The sequence below is a fragment of the Rhipicephalus microplus genome, chromosome 10, assembly GCF_043290135.1.
Source record: "Rhipicephalus microplus isolate Deutch F79 chromosome 10, USDA_Rmic, whole genome shotgun sequence".
Classification (NCBI taxonomy): Eukaryota; Metazoa; Arthropoda; class Arachnida; order Ixodida; family Ixodidae; genus Rhipicephalus; species Rhipicephalus microplus.
Window position 1 is genome coordinate 49266535 of NC_134709.1, and position 18859 is coordinate 49285393.

Sequence of the window (18859 nt, forward strand, 5' to 3'; positions counted from 1 at the left end):
CCATTCGCGAAAGCTGAGTTAAATGATGTCGCATTTCAACGACGACAATATATCGTTCAGTATCGCACACTGAATTTTCTCGAAGACTGTGGATTTCAAAACAGAGCTGTGATGACTTTCATTATTGCTCCTTTGTGTCGTCCAGTTCTCTTCGCCGTTAAATAAACATTGTGCGTTTTCTTAAATGTATCTTTATCTCAGCGCTGTCTTTCGACGCTACTGAAAGTAGCATGGCATCTGCGAAGGAAAGCTCACTGCCGTCAAACGTGAGGCAAATAACTTGAGCTATCGCGGGCATCACCACAACAGTAGTGTTGTCCAAAAACCGAGCACAAGTCGGAAGGTTTTCCTCTAAGCTGACCTCTCTTGTGGTAAGGAAATATCTAAAGCAATTTTCTTCGCTCAAGCAACGTAGGCGTCCGTGACCCACTGACAATGAAGAAAAGATGTATCAACAGCCGAAGCTGTGAAAACATCCGGGGCATAACAGTGCCATCACGCAGCGGAAAATTTCCGATACCTGTTTATCGGTCAACAAGGATTTGCACGCTACGAAATAACATTTACACTGTAAACAAGTGCAGGTATTTGGCCTCGTTTAACTTTTTGTATTTTTATTATCGTCATAACACAAAGAATGTTTTCGCCAATGAAGCTATTTGTTTCATTTAAAACTGCCGCATTCTTCGACCTTGTATCTTATTTAGCAAGAACCTCTGCCGCACTGCTTCGTTTTTGAGAAGCGAATTGATATTCGACGCATTGGGACTTTATGCCAATGGCATTTAGTACGTAGGAAAAAACATCGCGACTTCATCAGCCAATAGGCGACTTAGGGTTTTTGTCGTATACGACACAGGCAGGAGGTTTTCAGAAGCCTAGAATGGGAACAGTTAGGGATAAGAGTCAATGGAGAATACCTTAGTAACCTGCGCTTCGCCGATGACATTGCATTGCTGAGTAACTCAGGGGACGAATTGCAACTCATGATTACGGAGTTAGACAAGGAGAGCAGAAAGGTGGGTCTTAAAATTATTCTGCAGAAAACGAAAGTATTGTACAACAACCTCGGCAAGGAGCAGCGCTTCGAGATAGGTAATAGTGCACTTGAAGTTGTAAAAGACTATGTCTACTTAGGGCAGGTAATAACCGCAGAGCCGAACCACGAGATTGAAGTAACTAGAAGAATAAGAATGGGGTGGAGCACATTCGGCAAGCACTCTCAAATTATGACAGGTAGATTGCCACTATTCCTCAAAAGGAAGGTATATAACAGCTGTATCTTGCCGGTACTTAGCTACGGAGCAGAAACCTGGAGACTTACAAAGAGGGTTCAGCTTAAATTGAGGACGACGCAGCGAGCAATGGAAAGAAAAATGGTAGGTGTAACCTTAAGAGACAAGAAGAGAGCAGAGTGGATTAAGAAACAAACGGGGGTTAAGGATATCATAGCTGAAATCATGAAGAAGAAATGGACATGGGCAGGGCATGTAGCACGTAGACAGGATAACCGCTGGTCATTAAGGGTAACTGACTGGATTCCCAGAGAAGGGAAGCGGGTTAGGGGGAGACAGAAGATTAGGTGGGCAGATGAGATTAAGAAGTTTGCGGGTATAAATTGGCAGCAGCAAGCACAGGACCGGGTTAACTGGCGGAACATGGGAGAGGCCTTTGTCCTGCAGTGGACGTAGTCAGGCTGATGATGAAGATGATGATGACGACACAGGGCTCAAACCGACAATGCCTCTTATGGAACTCGGCTAAAAATAACGCAAGTCATAATTGTGTTACCGAACAACGCCTCTACAGGGCTATCTGTCGCACATTTACATAAGCAGCGCGGAATGACGTTGACACTATGATCATGTAGTCATCATATTTGCCTCATCCATTATTCGCCGCATTCCCCAGGGATATATGCATAGCGTACTGACACCTACAACGTCTGTGGCGTGTTGATTTATCGTGCATAATGAAAGGTGTCGACGACGGGAAGAGCCTCTTGCTTTTTTTAAGGTTCGCTTTACTTTTACACATCCTCTCAGGCACGTGGGAAGCAAAGATGCGTTGAAGAAGCATTTAACGAATTTGCACGACTTTGCCGAAAAACATTCTCGCACTGAACGTACTTCTTTGTCGCTAAGTCCTTCTTTCCTTGAAGAAGATGTATTGCGTTAATGGTGAGTGATCGCATAGAAGATTTCTTCGCGTAGAACATCGAGGCAAAAAATAACAGAAGGTTTTATTGACGCCTTTTCGCAGCTGCCGTCCCGGGGTTGCCCGAATATGTGATGAAGGCAGAGTGTTTAAAATTCCTGTACCAGCCACAAAGATAAGGCTGTTTTTTGCGCAACGACAAAACAAGGGAAGGAGTAAAGGAAATTGCAAATTTTGTCTGCTTGTTCATTGTATGCTGCATCAAAATTTTCCATCCCCTCTATCTTGCTATCACGACAAAGTGTGCGTGGGCATAGCTGGGAGCTTTGGCGGCGCGTATATGACAATCGGCACACCGCGTCAGTTTGCAGCCTTTTTTAGGTGGTGTACAAGCTGGTGCATATACGGTACGGCAGCAGGTCTCACCGTTTTCCACTCTTCCTCTACCCCAGTAGCGTGGCATTCACTCTTGAACTTCTGTAGGAGCGGCTCGGCTACGCTGATAAGGAGCGTGAGAGGGAAACCAGCTCCTGACTTCCGATCCAATTGGTTTTCAAACGCCTTCTGCGCAACGTGTAAGCACGACTTTACAAGCGCAGTCTCCAGTCAATGTTTACTTATACCCATTTTCATTTCTTTGTAACGCGTCAACTCATAAGGAAGCAACTCTGATGGCACAAGGCTAAATGAAGCCAACTGGCGTGACGACTCTGCAAAGCAAATTCGCAAATCCAAAAACTGCAAAGTCACAAGCCGGCAGCTCGTGAGTTAACACCAATCCCTTACCGATTCGACAAAAGGCCGCTAAACCATCGTTAACAATCAGCTGATATGTAGCGTAGGTTAGTTGCTTTAAAATTATAAAAAAATTGTCACCATTCCCAAACATTCTGACCCCTTCTTCCATGAAAATGATCGTGCAAGCCATGGTCAATCGAACATAAGAACAAATCGTAAAACACAAGCGTGACGCAAGAGCCTATGCAAATTCCTTCTGTTTCAACATAAAGATTTCCTTTATTGTCAACGAAGGTGGCTTTAACACAAAGTTCTAGAAGGAATAGAAAAGCTTCCACTGTAATGTACATGGCATTCTGGAAGGCGGCAACACACTCTCTTCTACACTACTACGAGTGCTAAACGGTACAGAAAAATTCTTCAAAGTACCAGATGTATCAGCCTAGGAGAACAAGAGGGTCCATTTGAAGAGTCTGAATGCACACAAGTTCGAGAATGATGTTAGTAGATGACCAATAACGGCTGTTTTTCTTATATTGGACGTTTTTTACAAATAACCGTAAAGTGGGCAAAATAGAAGTCACGCAAAGATTACCGTGCTTGCGATAAGCAGTTCGAGAGCTAGTTAGTAACACGTTGTTGTTAGATCAACATGTGCGTTGTTTCCCCTACGCGGTCATTACGCCAAATCTTTCTCTTTCAAGTGCACACTATATGAATAAGGTCCTTGTAAAAGCGCACATTTCTATTTGGTGGTAACGTTGCATTCTATAATAATAATAATAATAATAATAATAATAATAATAATAATAATAATAATAATAATAATAATAATAATAATAATAATAATAATAATAATAATATAATAATGACAACATTGTGAGAGATGCCGTAGTAGAGGACGTCGGAAATAATTCTGACGATGGTTTCCTTATAAAAAAAACACTGCACATACACCTACAGTTCCACACAGATACACGCGTACGCCCACTACTAGCACAGAATCGCAGGCAGGCTGACACACACACACAGACACACACGCACGTACACACACACGCAAGCATGGACTTAGATTGTTTTGACGTGTGCATTGTTTTCTCCATTTTATTTTTGTTCCCTATCTTTCTTTGCCTTTCTTGGGCACATTTACACCAATAATTATCCGAAATAGAGCCATTCCTAATCAGTGATAAGTTTGCAATATGCATACACGCAAATGTATTGCACACACGCACACACCCAGTAGGTGGTGACTGAATTATCAATTACTAACGAAGATTGAGTCTGACCAATATTGAAATAACATTGAAAGAAAGCTCTTTTTGAAAACATGCTTCACAAACCTTAAAGATCTGTTTACAACTTTTCACCATATTTTTGAGAGGACAGTCTTCTTAACCTACAAGCGGCTTTTTTAATATCGGACTCCATGCGCTCTAAGCAAACTAAAATGAGGCGCCCTGGTCAAACGTTATTTCCGACTTCACTTTCTCTTTCGAACCACCACGCGGAAGAGAAACCCATTCCTATTTTTTTTTATATTGGCTTCTCGCACAGCCCCCTTTCATTGCATCAATGTCCAAACAGCAATCCGATTTCCCACTTCGTCGAGTCGTATCAGCGAAAGCCCAGTTGAGCGTCAGCACGTTCGGCGAAGTGAGTGCTTTTTTTTTTTTTTTTGCGAAATATTGCCCCGCATACAAGAAATCACTTATTTGGTGAAAAAGGCAGGCGCCCTTTTTTACCTGCGCTTGACGTTCTGCTGAGCAATAGTATACGGATTCCTCTAGATTCGTGCAAGCGTCAGTGCATGCTTAGACTACGAAAATTCTCGCAGAATTTCGAGTGACAAAAAGAAAAGTGCATGCCCGCGATACCTCTAGAGTGCTTTGGATTCTTTTCATTGTCAGCAAAATGTCTGCTGCTGCGAAGTACCTCGACGTTGCCTTCGTCGGCCGTAGCTTTTTAACAGCCACAACGGAACGGTGCTGTACAGGAAAATGTAGCTAGTATACCTCACAAAACTAGGGGGAAAAGACTAAAGAGACGGTTGCATTGTACAACGGCCTCTCATTAGCACATTTTGTTAGAGCTATCTACTTATATTAGATAAGCACCTTATAGTACTCATCATCACGGTTTACCTATGTCTTGTAGATAATCCAGAAAAATGCTATTGAGCCTGTGCGTATACCATGGTTACACGCCATAAAATAAATATTGTTCACCTTAAACGCGTTCGGCTCTGTACTAGAGGGGTCTCATGAAGTGCGAACAGCAGAAAGCGTTACGAACGGGTTATTGCGCTCTAAGTCGTTGCCATATAAAGGCGCACACACTATACAGCATAGGCCGCACCGCTTGATACCCCTATGGAGGAATACATTCGCTACGTACTGTGCCAGTTCCGGTTCAGTCATAAGGAGTTCCGGTGAGGGCGTACACAGAGCGCACACCAGCCGTTTTCTTTTCTTCTACAGTTTTTTTATCAAGATATCAGATAACAGATAAGGCATAATGTCGCGCTATACTGGAATCTAGCATTGCTTGCAAACCGGACGTGTGCTTCTGTCAATCGTGTTGCATGACTGGACAGCGCGTTGTGGCATTACTAATGCTTGTCGCTGTTGCTGTTTTATTTGACACCAATAGTACACCACTGACCGACGAATGACGAAATGGACCACCTGTGGCTGATACTGAAATACCGAGCATGAAACATGAAAGATGACGGGCTGTCGCAAAAGTATATACTGTGTCTAAAATGAACTATATGAGGAAACATTCTGCTTCGCTATAGCTAAGCTATCGAAAATCATCATAGTGATAAGTGAAAAACGACACGGCCGCGATAAGCCACATGAAGCGGTGTTACTATTTGGAGTTCGGCCGTCGATTCGCGATTGCAGAACAGCTCAACATTGTCTACAAAAACAGTATCCTGAATTATTCGTCCTTATTTTAACCTGGGCCCTATGTGCCTCTGTACAAACCGGCCCTTTGTTCAAGTTCACCAGCCATGCATTTTTAAAGTTGTTACAGTCACTCACTCAAACCCCCATACCCCGCTGTTGTGGTCTATAGTGGCTAAGGTACTCGGCTGCTGACCCGCAGGTCGCGGCGTCGAATCTTGGCTGCGGCGGCTGTATTTTCGATGGAGGAATGCTGTAGGCCTGCATGCTCATATTTGGGTTGCACGGTAAAGAACCCATGGTGCTCGAATTTTCAGAAGCTGCGTCTCTGATGGTAGTTTTGGGACGTTAAACTCCACATATAAATCATCAATCAATAACTCACCCCCCTGTGTGTGTGTGTGTGTGTGTGTGTGTGTGTGTGTGTGCGTTTGTGTGTGTGTGTGTATGTGCGTGCGCGTTTGTGTGTGTGTGTGTGTGTGTGTGCGTGTGTGTATGTGTGTGCGTGTGTGTGAGTGTGTGTGTGTGTGCGTGCGTGCGTGTGTGTGTGCGCGCGTGTGTGTGTGTGTGTGCTTGTGTGAGTGTGCGTGCGTGTGTGTGTGTGTGTGTGTTCCTGAAAGCCGAGAGAGATTGACGATATCTGAACGGGGCACTTTGTATTATAATGACTTAAAGAATGCAGTGTTTCTCTAAAACGAAGCTTCTTAGACAGATTACGAATATTCCAGTGCTATACATACACGACGAAATAAACAACTTTACATGGCTCATGCGTTAAGCCAACCTTTTGCAAATGCTAGTCACCGCAACCTCCACTACCGCACTTAAGCGTAATTTCTCAGTTCTGATGTGGATAAATTTGACACTGAGTTTAGTGTTCACTAGCTTTACAAAGTGACTCGCCAACTACTAGTTGGTTGCGTGATAGAGGAGCAATCAAAGTATTATCAATTACGCAAATGACAAGCCTGCAAAAAAGGAAAGATAAACCTGAGTAATAGTTGCACCGAATTGACAAGGCCTGACCTACCTCAGGGCGTCTTGAGAACTAAGCGAAAAGTGGTCCGTGAAAAGAGATGTTCACTTTGCTAACACTGTTTCAATTTGAAACGTGACCAAAAGAAAGAAAAAAAAACTAGAATGACAGTGAATCGGTGTGAAATATGTCCGCACTGCCTACCACTATATAATAAAGAGAATCGACACTGTGTTTACGTTACGAAGACACTGTGCACTTGATTTCTAAATCTTTCCGTGAGGGACAAGAAATTTTGCACGCCATTTGTTTCACCGCAACATATTTCTCATAACATGTTTCCTTGAGAGTGTAGCCTACATTTCCATGCATTTTGTCGCCTGTGTAAGACATTACACTTCTATTTCATTTATTTATTTTGTTTCAGAGCCTGGGTAATTACACTGCAGGACCAAGGCCTCTCCCAATGATATCCCTAAAATAAAGTCTCATGTCGCACATATCCCACGTATCCAGTGAGCTCGCATGAACACGTATGAATCACATGTGTTGTCGTGTGAACATACGAGATCAGTGGATATGTGTCACACGCGACATATGAAATGATTTTGCTGGGGATCGCATGCAATGCGAACCCTCTGCTGCTTTACATGCACTATACCACCACCGGGGCTACGAAAGCTCAGGACATCCATAAGTCTGAGACCAAAGCGTAGTTGACAGGTTTATTTGGGAGGCGTTAGTGAGTTACAACACCATAGGCCAATTAACAAATAGTACATACTACAACAAGAATAATCGGGAACGAATCGGCCATTTTTTTTTGTAAAACTGTCTCTTCACCTGAACTATTTTGTTGATTCCTATATAATTTGCATTGCAGATGGCATTACTGCCATTCTGGCTCCTTAGGATAAAGAAATGATATAATCTGGGTTTCTCTAGAAAACTGGTTAACAATTTAGAGCAGTTTGTGTGTATTTAGAAAAAGCGGTTTACAATTCAGAGTACATGGTACTTGACTATGGGTGAGCATAAAGCAGTCCCATGGATAGAATCCTCAAAAGAATGGTCTATTCACTTTGTGGTTTAGAAAAAAATAATTTACAGCATGTACAGAATACAAAGGCTTCATACCATTCCAGTAACAGGGCACATACACTTCGGCACATCTATATTTCACGACTAACATCACTACGTTACTTTGAAGACATTTGCTCTAATATACATGACAACGTTGGCATATATGTACACAAGAACTCAATGCGATCATGATACAATGAATGGTATAACGATACAGTTGATGATATAAAACACAATTGGTTACAAACGAAATCATGAATAACTACTCAACGGGCGCTGCTTAGCACCAAGTCGGTCGAAAAATGAGTGGTATCCTTTCGTGTTCCACCTTGACGAAAGGGCACGACCAATGCCGCAGGAAGTCTTGCCCTCCGAGGAAGAAAAGCTCCTCGGAAAGAAACGCGAGGATCTCTCGTCTCATTCTCCCCAGTATCGGCCACAAAGTGCGCCGGCGGCAATTGGCAGCTACGGCCTCACGTCGGTCTCTCCAAAGGCTGAACAGCCCCGCAACTATTAACAGAGCGGAGAAGCGGCTACGCGGAAATTGGCCGTTGGACGCGAAAGTTCGCACACCCTGTCCCCGAAAACCAGCATTAACCACACGCCAAAAAAGGCAGGAAACCACACATTCAAACGTCGCATGTCGATTGGTCTCCACCATTACGCAGTTGGGGCAAGTGGAAGTGCGAACCACCTGCCATCGCTGCAACCGATCTCGCGTGGGGAGCAAGCCCCAGCCCAGCCTCCAGACAAAGTCTCTGAGACGCCCTGGCAACACTGTGGCAGTTATTGGTTTCCAAGCGCGGTTCATTACAGATTGACGATGCTGGGGCACCAAGGGCCGTAGAAGGGCGGCCATTGTGTCCACCACTTTAGAATCGACCACCTCTATCTCTGGGCACGTAGTTTCCAAACGTCGGTGAAATGCCAGAAGGGCTCGATACAAAGATGGTAATTCAGTTGATTGGGGACCTTGGTTTATTTGGCTATCCGACAAGAAGACACTTAGTGATGGCCCCAGATGGTGGCGAGCCAGTGTCTGAGCGGGCATGCCATCATTGCTTAGTATTCGTAATAGAGTGCGGAGGCACAATGTAGAAGCCGTGACGGAAACGTCGGCGAATGCAAAACCACCTTGATTTTGTGGTTGAGCTAATGCTGGACGCGATAACATTTCTGTGCCACCAGACCAAAAAAATGAACTAATGCAGCTTTGCACTTTTCTGCAGACGTGGAGCTGTGGTTTAACAGAATGGCAAAGGTACCCAAATTTTCCTTGGTACACCGTTTGAGTTAAGTATCGGCGTTCCAAGAGGGGGAATTCGAAGTGCCTGGCTGCTTTGATATCACTTAGAAGAGTTTGTACGATGGCTGACCAGATGCTATCTTGTATACCAAATGCAGTGAAAGTAACTCCGAGTATTGAAATCTCAGGAGACCACTTTAAAGGCGACGTGATGTTGATACGACCGCTGGGGTTTCCAATGAAAAAAATACTGGCTTTTAGAAAAGTTTAACCTCGCACCGGAGATAATACCGAAATCATGGAATGTATCAAGAGCATGCTGCAGCGACAGTTCATTATGTTCATATAGAGTAATATCATCTGCATATGCAGTGACCTTTACTTGAGTGTTACCGGGTAGAGGTAAGCCACGAATCTGCGGGTGATGTTCAACGGCCCTTAAGAAGGGCTCTAATGCAAGGATAAATAACACTGGGGAGAGGGGATACCCTTGAAGAACCCCGCGCGTTACTTGAAAAGGGTGACTCTCACGGGAATCTATGTAAAGGGTGCTTTCTGAATTAGTGTACATCGCGTGAATTTGGTCAATGGACTTATCCGGGAATTCGAATGCATGTAAAACATTTAGTAAATAGCCATGTTCTATGAAATGAAAAGCTTTCTCGTTATCTAATGAAACCAACAGTTCTTGCGCACATCGGCTAGTGGTGTATTGAATGATGTCACGCGTTAACCACGCATGGGTGTGTATTTCACTTTGTGTGTTTAGAAAAAGAAGTTTACGATTTAGAGTACTAGGTACTCTACTATTGAGGCCGTCGCCTCAACGACGGTCTCGTATTACGAACAGCATTTGCTCTAATGCCTAAGTGAATATTTCGAGCACTTTGTAGACACAGCAACTGTAAAGAATAACCAGCAAAACACTCCGTACAGTAAGTTAACTAGCGAAGCTGCCTCATACGACCCTTGTGTTTATCACTGCGTTAAACCCAACGGTTCAATAAAATCTTTCAAAATTATTAATTCTGTCTGACCAGAAATCAAAATTATTGTTCGCTGACCCCACGTCCCCTTCTATCTTTTTAGTGAACCTTAGGTGAAAGTTGGTCTCGCCCGATTTCCGTAGCACATACGTGCCAACATTTCTTTGCGCACATAGGAAGGAATGATTTTACTTTAGAATAGCCGTATTGACCACATGAGTGATCAGCAATCGTTTTCGGGGAAGGGCCACTGCGTGAAGCCGTTATGGTGGGGCCTGGACGATAAACTATAGGGCGAGGAAGAGATTGGGTCATTTGGCAACGCTGTGTAAAATATGAATAGAACACATTCTTACTTTCAGGGCGAATGTCGGAACGCTGCATTTTATAAACACAGGTTACAATAGCGAATCCCATTTGCGGTCAACAGTGACACGTTGGTCTTCACATTGAAGTGAAAAGGGCCGGGAATGGGTTGTGAAGTTGAGTCGATGACCACATCTAGTCTTCTAAAATAAACAATATTTCCCAGTGTTATAAGAGTGGTGGTAACCGTAAAAACACCTGATTCAAACTGCATGTATCTTTGATGCTATTTGTAGTCTTGGGGCTTTTAGGTTCCAAAACAACATTCTCATTGTGCGAGATGCCGTAGCGAAGGGCTCCGCAAATTTTGACCTCACGGGGTTCCTTACCGAATATCTAAATATATTTAAACGGGTTTCTGGTATTTGGCCTCCATTGAAACCTGGCCACCACAGCTGGGATGTGAATGCGCTGCCTGCGGAATAGCAGTCGAACCCAATAACCACCTAAACCAACGTGCCCGGTGAGGTTGAGTCGAGGCTACGAAGAAGAACGCGTTGGTTAGACTCCCGCATACGTTGTACATAAGTTATTCCTCCGGCATTTTTTGTTTTTATTTCAGGGTATTTTTACGTTTTTCATACGTCACTTTTACATTTAATTCCAATTCGTATGATATATACTGCTTCAAAATATGAACTTGCGTATACTTGCAGTATTTATGGTTTTCCCTTTATTAATTAGCCAACTTTCCTGTCGATAATTTTTTTGATGCCGAACAGAAGTCAGTAACCTGAAAGCCGCGGGCTACATGCACTTTCATGGCAGTGTTATGCCTATCCGGACGAATCTCACTCTCTGCGGCTGCATCGCTGAAGGCATCCTCTGGCCTGTGCTGCAGGTCTGGTAGTGTTGTGTCAGCGTGCGTCATGCATTCGCTGTCTGGTCTTCAAAGATTGCCACTGCAGGGGCTTCCGCGACACTCCGAACTGCTAGCCGGCTTTGTTTACTTCGCCGTAGGAGGCGGAACTTCCGCACTTTCATGTAACTCATTGCATGAATGAAACAAGCCCCGAGAAACAGTTTTACAGCGAAAGCTGTCATGAGATCACAACTCGGATCTCACACAGCACCGTGGTTGTCCACCACCGCCACCAATGTCCGTATGCACGTCACACCGTTAGAAAAAAAAAAGATCTACTACCAATGACACAGTGGGGATCGAAACGAGGTCCGCGGGGTGCCAGCCCAGTGTTCAGTATTCTACCACTGATCCACGCCGGTGCTTGAGACTTGTTGGCAAACTTGTCTTACATAGGCAGGCGTGATGTCGGGAAAGCAATCGCGTTAATACGACTTCTAAAGCGTTTTAAAACAGCCAAAGAACAAGCAGTCGTCGCAAAATGCGAATAACATAACGCGAGGGTCGTCCAATGCTCCAAACCATTACAAAAGCTTGTTTGTTCAGATATTAACTGTGGCGTATACCCTCTTCAGGCATAATGCCTCATGGTCGTCCGCCACTGCATGAACAATCGGCACGAAATTCCTCGCAACAGTTTAGCGGATACCACGCTTCTCAGAAGATTGACGAAAAATAGCGTAGCGAATGCCGGCCTACTACCCTTGCAGTTTTATTATTAACGCCGTAGTGGGTATCAAGCAAGTGTGCGTGCAGTAGTTAGCCAACGAGTGTTTAAAAAAGGCTCCAAAAACCGCTCCTCTATAGCTTTCGCTGTGACTGTGCTGCGCCTTCCGCGCAGGCCTGGCGTTTTTTTTTTTTGTTCATCATAGCATACTCAGTCCCAAAATAAAATTAGGAAAAGGACACAACCATGGCGTATTTTGTAATCAATGTCTTGCATCTGTTCTGTGTTCTTGTTGCACCGCATATGGCACTCAACTTAAACCTTGTTCCCCGCTGTCATCTGCAAACGCATCACTAAAGCAGCATCCACTGCACCTTTGCGTGTATGTGTGCGGTAATATTTCACTGTGGTTTATTACTCTCCTTTTCTAAGCTTGCAATAGAGTCAGCGAAAGAAATTTGATCCGTCTTGTCCCGTTTCTGGTGACCACATTGCTTTATTGGGCTCGTTGGGTTTACTAGCCATGAACCAGCTCAGCGAGATCATTGTATTTCCTCCCTCGTTCTACTCAGACAAGCAGACCATGAGGTCCCGCTTGAAAAGTATCGACTCACTGTAAGCAAAGGGGAGAAAAAAAAGAACGCATACACACGCAGATCTATTCGTGTGTGTGCAAAGAGCTCTTCTACAGGCACGGTTATCAAACAAAGAATCAAAGAGTTCTTCGACAGGCATAGTTATTCGTTGCAGGTCCACACTTCTTTTCAAAGAAAAGGCTCTCCCGTTGCCATGACAAGTAGTTTATTTTATTGAAGGGGAATATTGACAAGATGACGTGCTTGAGAACGCGCGGTACGTTGAAAAGAGACTCCTTTCCTTGGCTGTATGTATGCTTCCTTCTTGTCCTTCCTAGTGAAAAGAGTATTGTGAACACGAAACAGGTTTTACGGAGACGCTATGAATCATTGAAAGCGAGAAAATAGCGAACCTGAAGGAAACGCCAAAGAAAAGAAGTGGAATCAATGTTCCACACTTCGAACCTCTGACAGCTTACTTACATGTTTTCGAACTTCAGCAAAGATCTGGAAGAGTAAAGGCGTTTGGACGTCCCAGGGAAACTGTTATCTGGAGGCGGTTTCAAGGCTGCAAGCGTTGTACCCCAAAAAAACTTCCGGTCATTTCATTTATCAGCTTCTAACGTCGAACTAAAAGCACGCTTTCAACAAAGTGTTCTAAGATAAGTAGAGTGTCCCTTTAGGCTTTTGAAGGAATGTGTAGGTTTTGAAGGAAATGTTCAAGGGAATATCATATATAATTTTTATGTATCTCAAAAGAACATTTATTTGAGTATATTTCGTCAAGTAAGAAAAGGAACGCGTATAATATCAGCAGGCTATTTTCTAAAGCTCTTCTTGCCCACCGATACTATTAAGGCACAACAGTGGGCAAAGCTTGTCATCAAGAGCCTGTGCATGTAAACAGTGAAAGGGTCTGGCACCCTTTCAGCAACCTCGTTTCCTGTCACCGAGCGTAGCAGAGTGGCGTACGTGCCGCAACTATCTTTATAGTTTAGACACACCCAGTCTTGAATATCAAACGCTCGCGTCACGCCAATGGAAAGCGCTTTTGGGTGCACTTCATTACCAAGACATGCTACTCAAGTGAGGGCATTCAATTAATTAACGAGAACACAGTTTCACCTTGAAAATGTAACTATATTTTCGTATTTTCCAACCTCTCTTTTGTGGACGAGCCCTCAAGCAAAACTGTTCTTACTGTTGGGTAATACATCACATACTTTTGTCATGCAAAGAAAAAAAAAATTGTTGACTTTAAATCATTAGGCATCACTTAAAGCACAACCTAATCGACACATTAGGTCAGAATTTTGGTTAGATCAATAACAAAGAAATAAAGTAGCGCCGAGAAATCAATCCGGTAATTTTACGAAGTCGTCATCACCATCGTGCACTGAATTTCCCAGCGAGCGTACACAGCTGCTATGTTTGAGCGACGTGCCAGGTATAGCGACTGCGATCTGCACTCTGGTGGCCGCTTTCTCACCGTAGTTAAATGCCAAAGCAATTATCCTGAATTAGCGAATTTAGGGTGCATGTTAAGGGCCTCCCAAAAGGCTGACTACAGTTATGAGTAGCACGATCCCGTGTGACCTGTAGTTTAATCTTGAATTTCATGAGCAACACCTAAAAACAGTTACCAATTACCTTTAGTTCCATGAGCTGATAAAGTAAAAATTTAAAGAAACGCAACGCAGCAAAAAAAGTGTCATACGCAACAAAGCGGAAAACATGATCAATAGACCTTGATCCCGCGTCGTTCGCCACTGAGTTGATTATTGTGTCTTTAAACTTGCCTCGATCGATGTGTCTCTTTCTTTTATATTACTTCTAAGCATTTATTTCTAACAGATTTTTAAGCTATTCAAAAGAAAGAAATAATTCCTCACTACATTTACTTTGTAGGAGCAAAAAAAGCGTCATTTCATCTGCAAGCTTCAGGACTTTAGGTTGGGTAAGAGTAGCCATACCATTTGTTAGAGTTCCTATTATGACACGAGGTCTCTTAATCCGATTTCGCAGATCGCCTACGAATTCTCCCGAAAAGCAACCAACATTTGTGCCGAATTGGCTTGCGTGTATTTCATACTGTATACTTGAAGAGCGCAAAGCTTCTCATTGACAGCCGGCGCGGCGCAATCAGTTTTGTGTCGAAATCCTTGAAGCTTCTTCCACTTAACCCAAGAAAGCGTGGCATTCTCAAGTTATTAGCTCACGTAAAGCACGGTCAGTGACTTTGGGCCCTGAAAGCCACCTCCCGATAGCTCTCCTTTGCCAGTCGTATTGCTAAAACCTTTTGATACTCGTAAAACAAATCACTGAGAACACATGTGAAGGCGCGTGAGGCAAACAACCGCTTCAGTCTTGCGAAAACCTCTATTTCAGCTAGAGCTCTAGCTTTATTCCCAGTACTGAATCTACGGCACACTCCTATGTTCAAAGACATTATTTTATAACGCACTGCTACCCGTTTGAAGTAATTCGGCACTGTTGCCGTATTATGTCATGTGTCAAAGGTCACTGAGCTTTGAAGAGGCAACTGTTCGCTAAGATGCCATCCACAAGGATTTCAGGTCAGTTTGCAACCGTGGGCTTATGTTGACATAGAGGCCAGACACAGCCTCCAATTTCCCGCGATATGTACTTTGGGACATCCTGAGTCAGTTGGCTAGTCTGTAGACAGTCGCAGTCACGCTAAAGAGGTTTTCGTAAACCTACTCCGTAGTGGTGCTTGCACAGCGGCCGAGTAACAATGTCTCCCACAACAGACGTCTCCCAAATGAGTAAGTAAATCAAGTTCTTTTCGCAACCTCCACTTTATTTCCCTTTTCACTGCCCAGGGAAAACGTTGTGACACTCGCTGCGTGCTAGGCCTCACATTCAGCCAAGCTTGCAGTGAGCTGACTGTTTATGTGATTCTTCCCAGGCAATGTTGACAGTGGGACAAATAAAATCGGATTCTGCGCCAAACGAATCCAAATACGGCGGAAAAAAGAATCTGAACTACCACGCGAAGGTCTGCATTGCAAGTCGCCCGTAAAGTTGGTCTCTACGTGCACAGTCGGCCAGTTTGAAAGTGGCACAGAAACACTTCTTATATTTTGTGATGAGAAAAAGTACGCTATCTTCAACAAAAAACTATATATATTTTTCCAGTTTTTTAGGAAACGTTCAGTGGCTTGCGGTTTCCCGCAAAGCCTGTTTGCTGTTTGCCAGCATGGAGCCGCCTACTTACGCCATCAGCAACTGGCATATTGCTGCTACTAACTCGATGAATTATTTAGGTGTGGATCTTCCGAGCGACTTATCATGGAGTGACCACACTGTTCAAATAGTACTCTCCGATAACCTCCCTTGGTTAGATACGCTGTAAAATTTTCATGGCACCACTTTCGGTGAAACAACTCGCAGCATTGCCATTATCAGAGCTAAACTTGAATATGCATCTACCGTCTTTGACCCCTACCAAACTAATCGTATTAAAATTGCGGAGCCTGTTCAGAACCGAGATGTCGAACTCATTGCTTCAGATTACTCCTGTTACTACAGCATATTCAATTTGAAAACCAGTAAAAGTTTCCTTCCTACCCTCACTGTTCATCGTCGTATTGCACGTGTCGGTGTTTTCCGCGAGTTCTTTCACTCAGCAAGACGTGAGAGCGAGCTCATCCAAGCAGTCCATCGAAGTCATCGCACAAGTCATCCAAACATTCTGATTTCGCCACGTACTCACACCACATCACTTCAGCAGTCAATTTTCTTGCGCACCACCTAATACTGGAATGGCGCTTCGGTCGAGACGGCAGTCATTCGCGATTCTGAGCTCTTCAAGAATGCTATCCAAGAAGCAGGGTCAGCTGTATCCTAACAATTACTTTTGATACCGACTTTTTTGGGCCGCTGGCCCCGCATACAAGTTACTATACGACACATTTGAGGATATGATAAATAAATAGTATATATAAAAGAAGTTTTACCGGAAGTACTACGAATCTACCAATGAATAACATTATGTTAAGTGCTTCGCCTCTCGTGTCGCGTTATCGTTTGACGGCTCGTAGTCAGAGTAGTGTAGCTTGCGCATGCGCCATCGGAGTTTCTTAGCCCCCCGCTGCTTTATTGCGATAGCACCGACCAGTAGAATTCCTGCATTTAGAGCACTAGAAACGCACCGACATCCACGAGTGAACGAGAGGGCAGACACAGACCCGCGATACGCGTTTGCGCTGTCACCGCTCAAGCTGCGACCGCCTGCCTACCGCGTTCCTGAAGCAGTGTGTGGTAGTGTAATTGATTGATTATTATGTGGGGTTTTACGTCCCAAAACCACCATATGATTATGAGACACGCCGTAGTGGAGGGCTCTGGAAATTTCGACCACCTGGGGTTCTTTAACGTGCACCCAAATCTGAACACACGGGCCTACAACATTTCCACCTACATGGGAAATGCAGCCGCCGCAGCCGGAATCCGAACCAGCGACCTGCGTGTCTGCAGCCGAGTACCTTAGCCACTAGACCACCGCGGTGGGGCTGTGTGGTATTGTAGGCATGATCACAAGCTCACCCAACCATATTACTGGAGAACGCACACCTTGCCGTTTCTCCCCTCAACGGCCACGCTTTGAAGCAGTGCATATCTAGTAGCATTGTTCACCATGTGCTCGATGCTATATTAGCGCGGAAATCACGACCTGCTGGTTTATGTTCACAGATTTACCCATCACAACAATTAAATACCTATCAGGGGCGTTAGTCGCTGGTTGGAGAAGAAAAATGGGTGAAAAAATAAACTTGCCATGAGCAGGAATCGAACCTACGACCTCCGAATGACGCGTTAGATGCTATATATATATATATATATATATATATATATATATATATATATATATATATATATATATATATATACATATATATATATATATGTATGGACGTTCAATAAACAATACATTACTTCTGTGATATTGTCACGAAGGTTTCCTTTTGTTTTCGTGGCCTACCGTTTCCTGTGACGGAGGAATCAGCCAAGATTTTTTTGTTTTCAAGTAGGCCAGTGAACCAAAAAAAAAAAAATGGTAAGCTGCTTTCGATTATTTTTATTGCCGTGATGACGATATGCTGCGTAGAATATGGACAATTACAAACGTGTTGGGAATATATTTACTCAACTGCTGAGGTAGCTTCGTTATTATTGTGGTCGCTTACTGCAGGACCTCTCCTGCATCCCTATGTCGCCGCTCATCACGTTACGAAGAAGAAGCAAAAACAATTACATGGAACACGTTCTTTCGTGGTATCAATTTGAATGCTGGTTCCATTGTTGGCAGGCCATTACTGATGTTCCGTGTACGACGTAAGCCTATTTCTTCGCAATACGAATACTTCAAATAATGCCTAAACGTCGGACGCATTTAGTCTTCCCGGCAAACTTTCTTAAGCCACGCTAACGCGTCCCGCCCTTCCCTGTTAATTCTCAATCGTGATGGCATCTCTGCTGCCGCTGCCTTTGCGCCTGATTCCGCGACGAAATTTCAGGCTTTCCTAGTCGTTTAGTCTCTAAGGCAACGCTAGCCGATAATACGTTGGCGTTTCTAGATAAGCCAATGAAAAAAAAGTATTTGTGAGGGAATGCAGAAGTTTAAGCCTCACCATCGATTGTCTCTGTGATTCCATCCCAAGATGTGCGAGGCGCCTAAGTGAAGTGTCAGCCGTATACACAAAAAAGGCTTATCTTCTAGAGCTACGGACGCCTCCAGCGATTGAATTCTCGCGTCGAAGAGCGTGCCTAATGTGTTTGAAAAGAAAGTAATATTGGAACGTGCACGTACACGTGCGCATAAGCAATGAGGCATTGTGCTGGGAGTTAGGTGTCCGGAATCCTGGTACACCCGCCAAGGCACTAGAGCACTTATCGATGTTCACGCTTGGCGCTACGCTGTTTTCTGTTCAAGCGGACACAGTTGATACTATTGTCACACGACCGTTTCGAATGTCGCAAAAGTGACCACTACTGCAAAAATGATGTTTTCACGTATGTTTGCGTCAAGAAAAGGTTGAGGAAAACCAACAAATTCAGACTATTCTGTCAGCCTGCAACTACTGAACACTCTTAAAAAAAGGCAGTGCTACTTCCTAACTTTGAGGTAGTAATTTGTTTTCACAACATTCAATACCTAAGTAGTAACTGCAGGTAGTAGATCACATACGTTTACTACCTCAGAAGCAACCAGAGGTCGTAAATGTCTGTGGTATACTACCTACAGTTACTACTCATGTAGTGAATGTT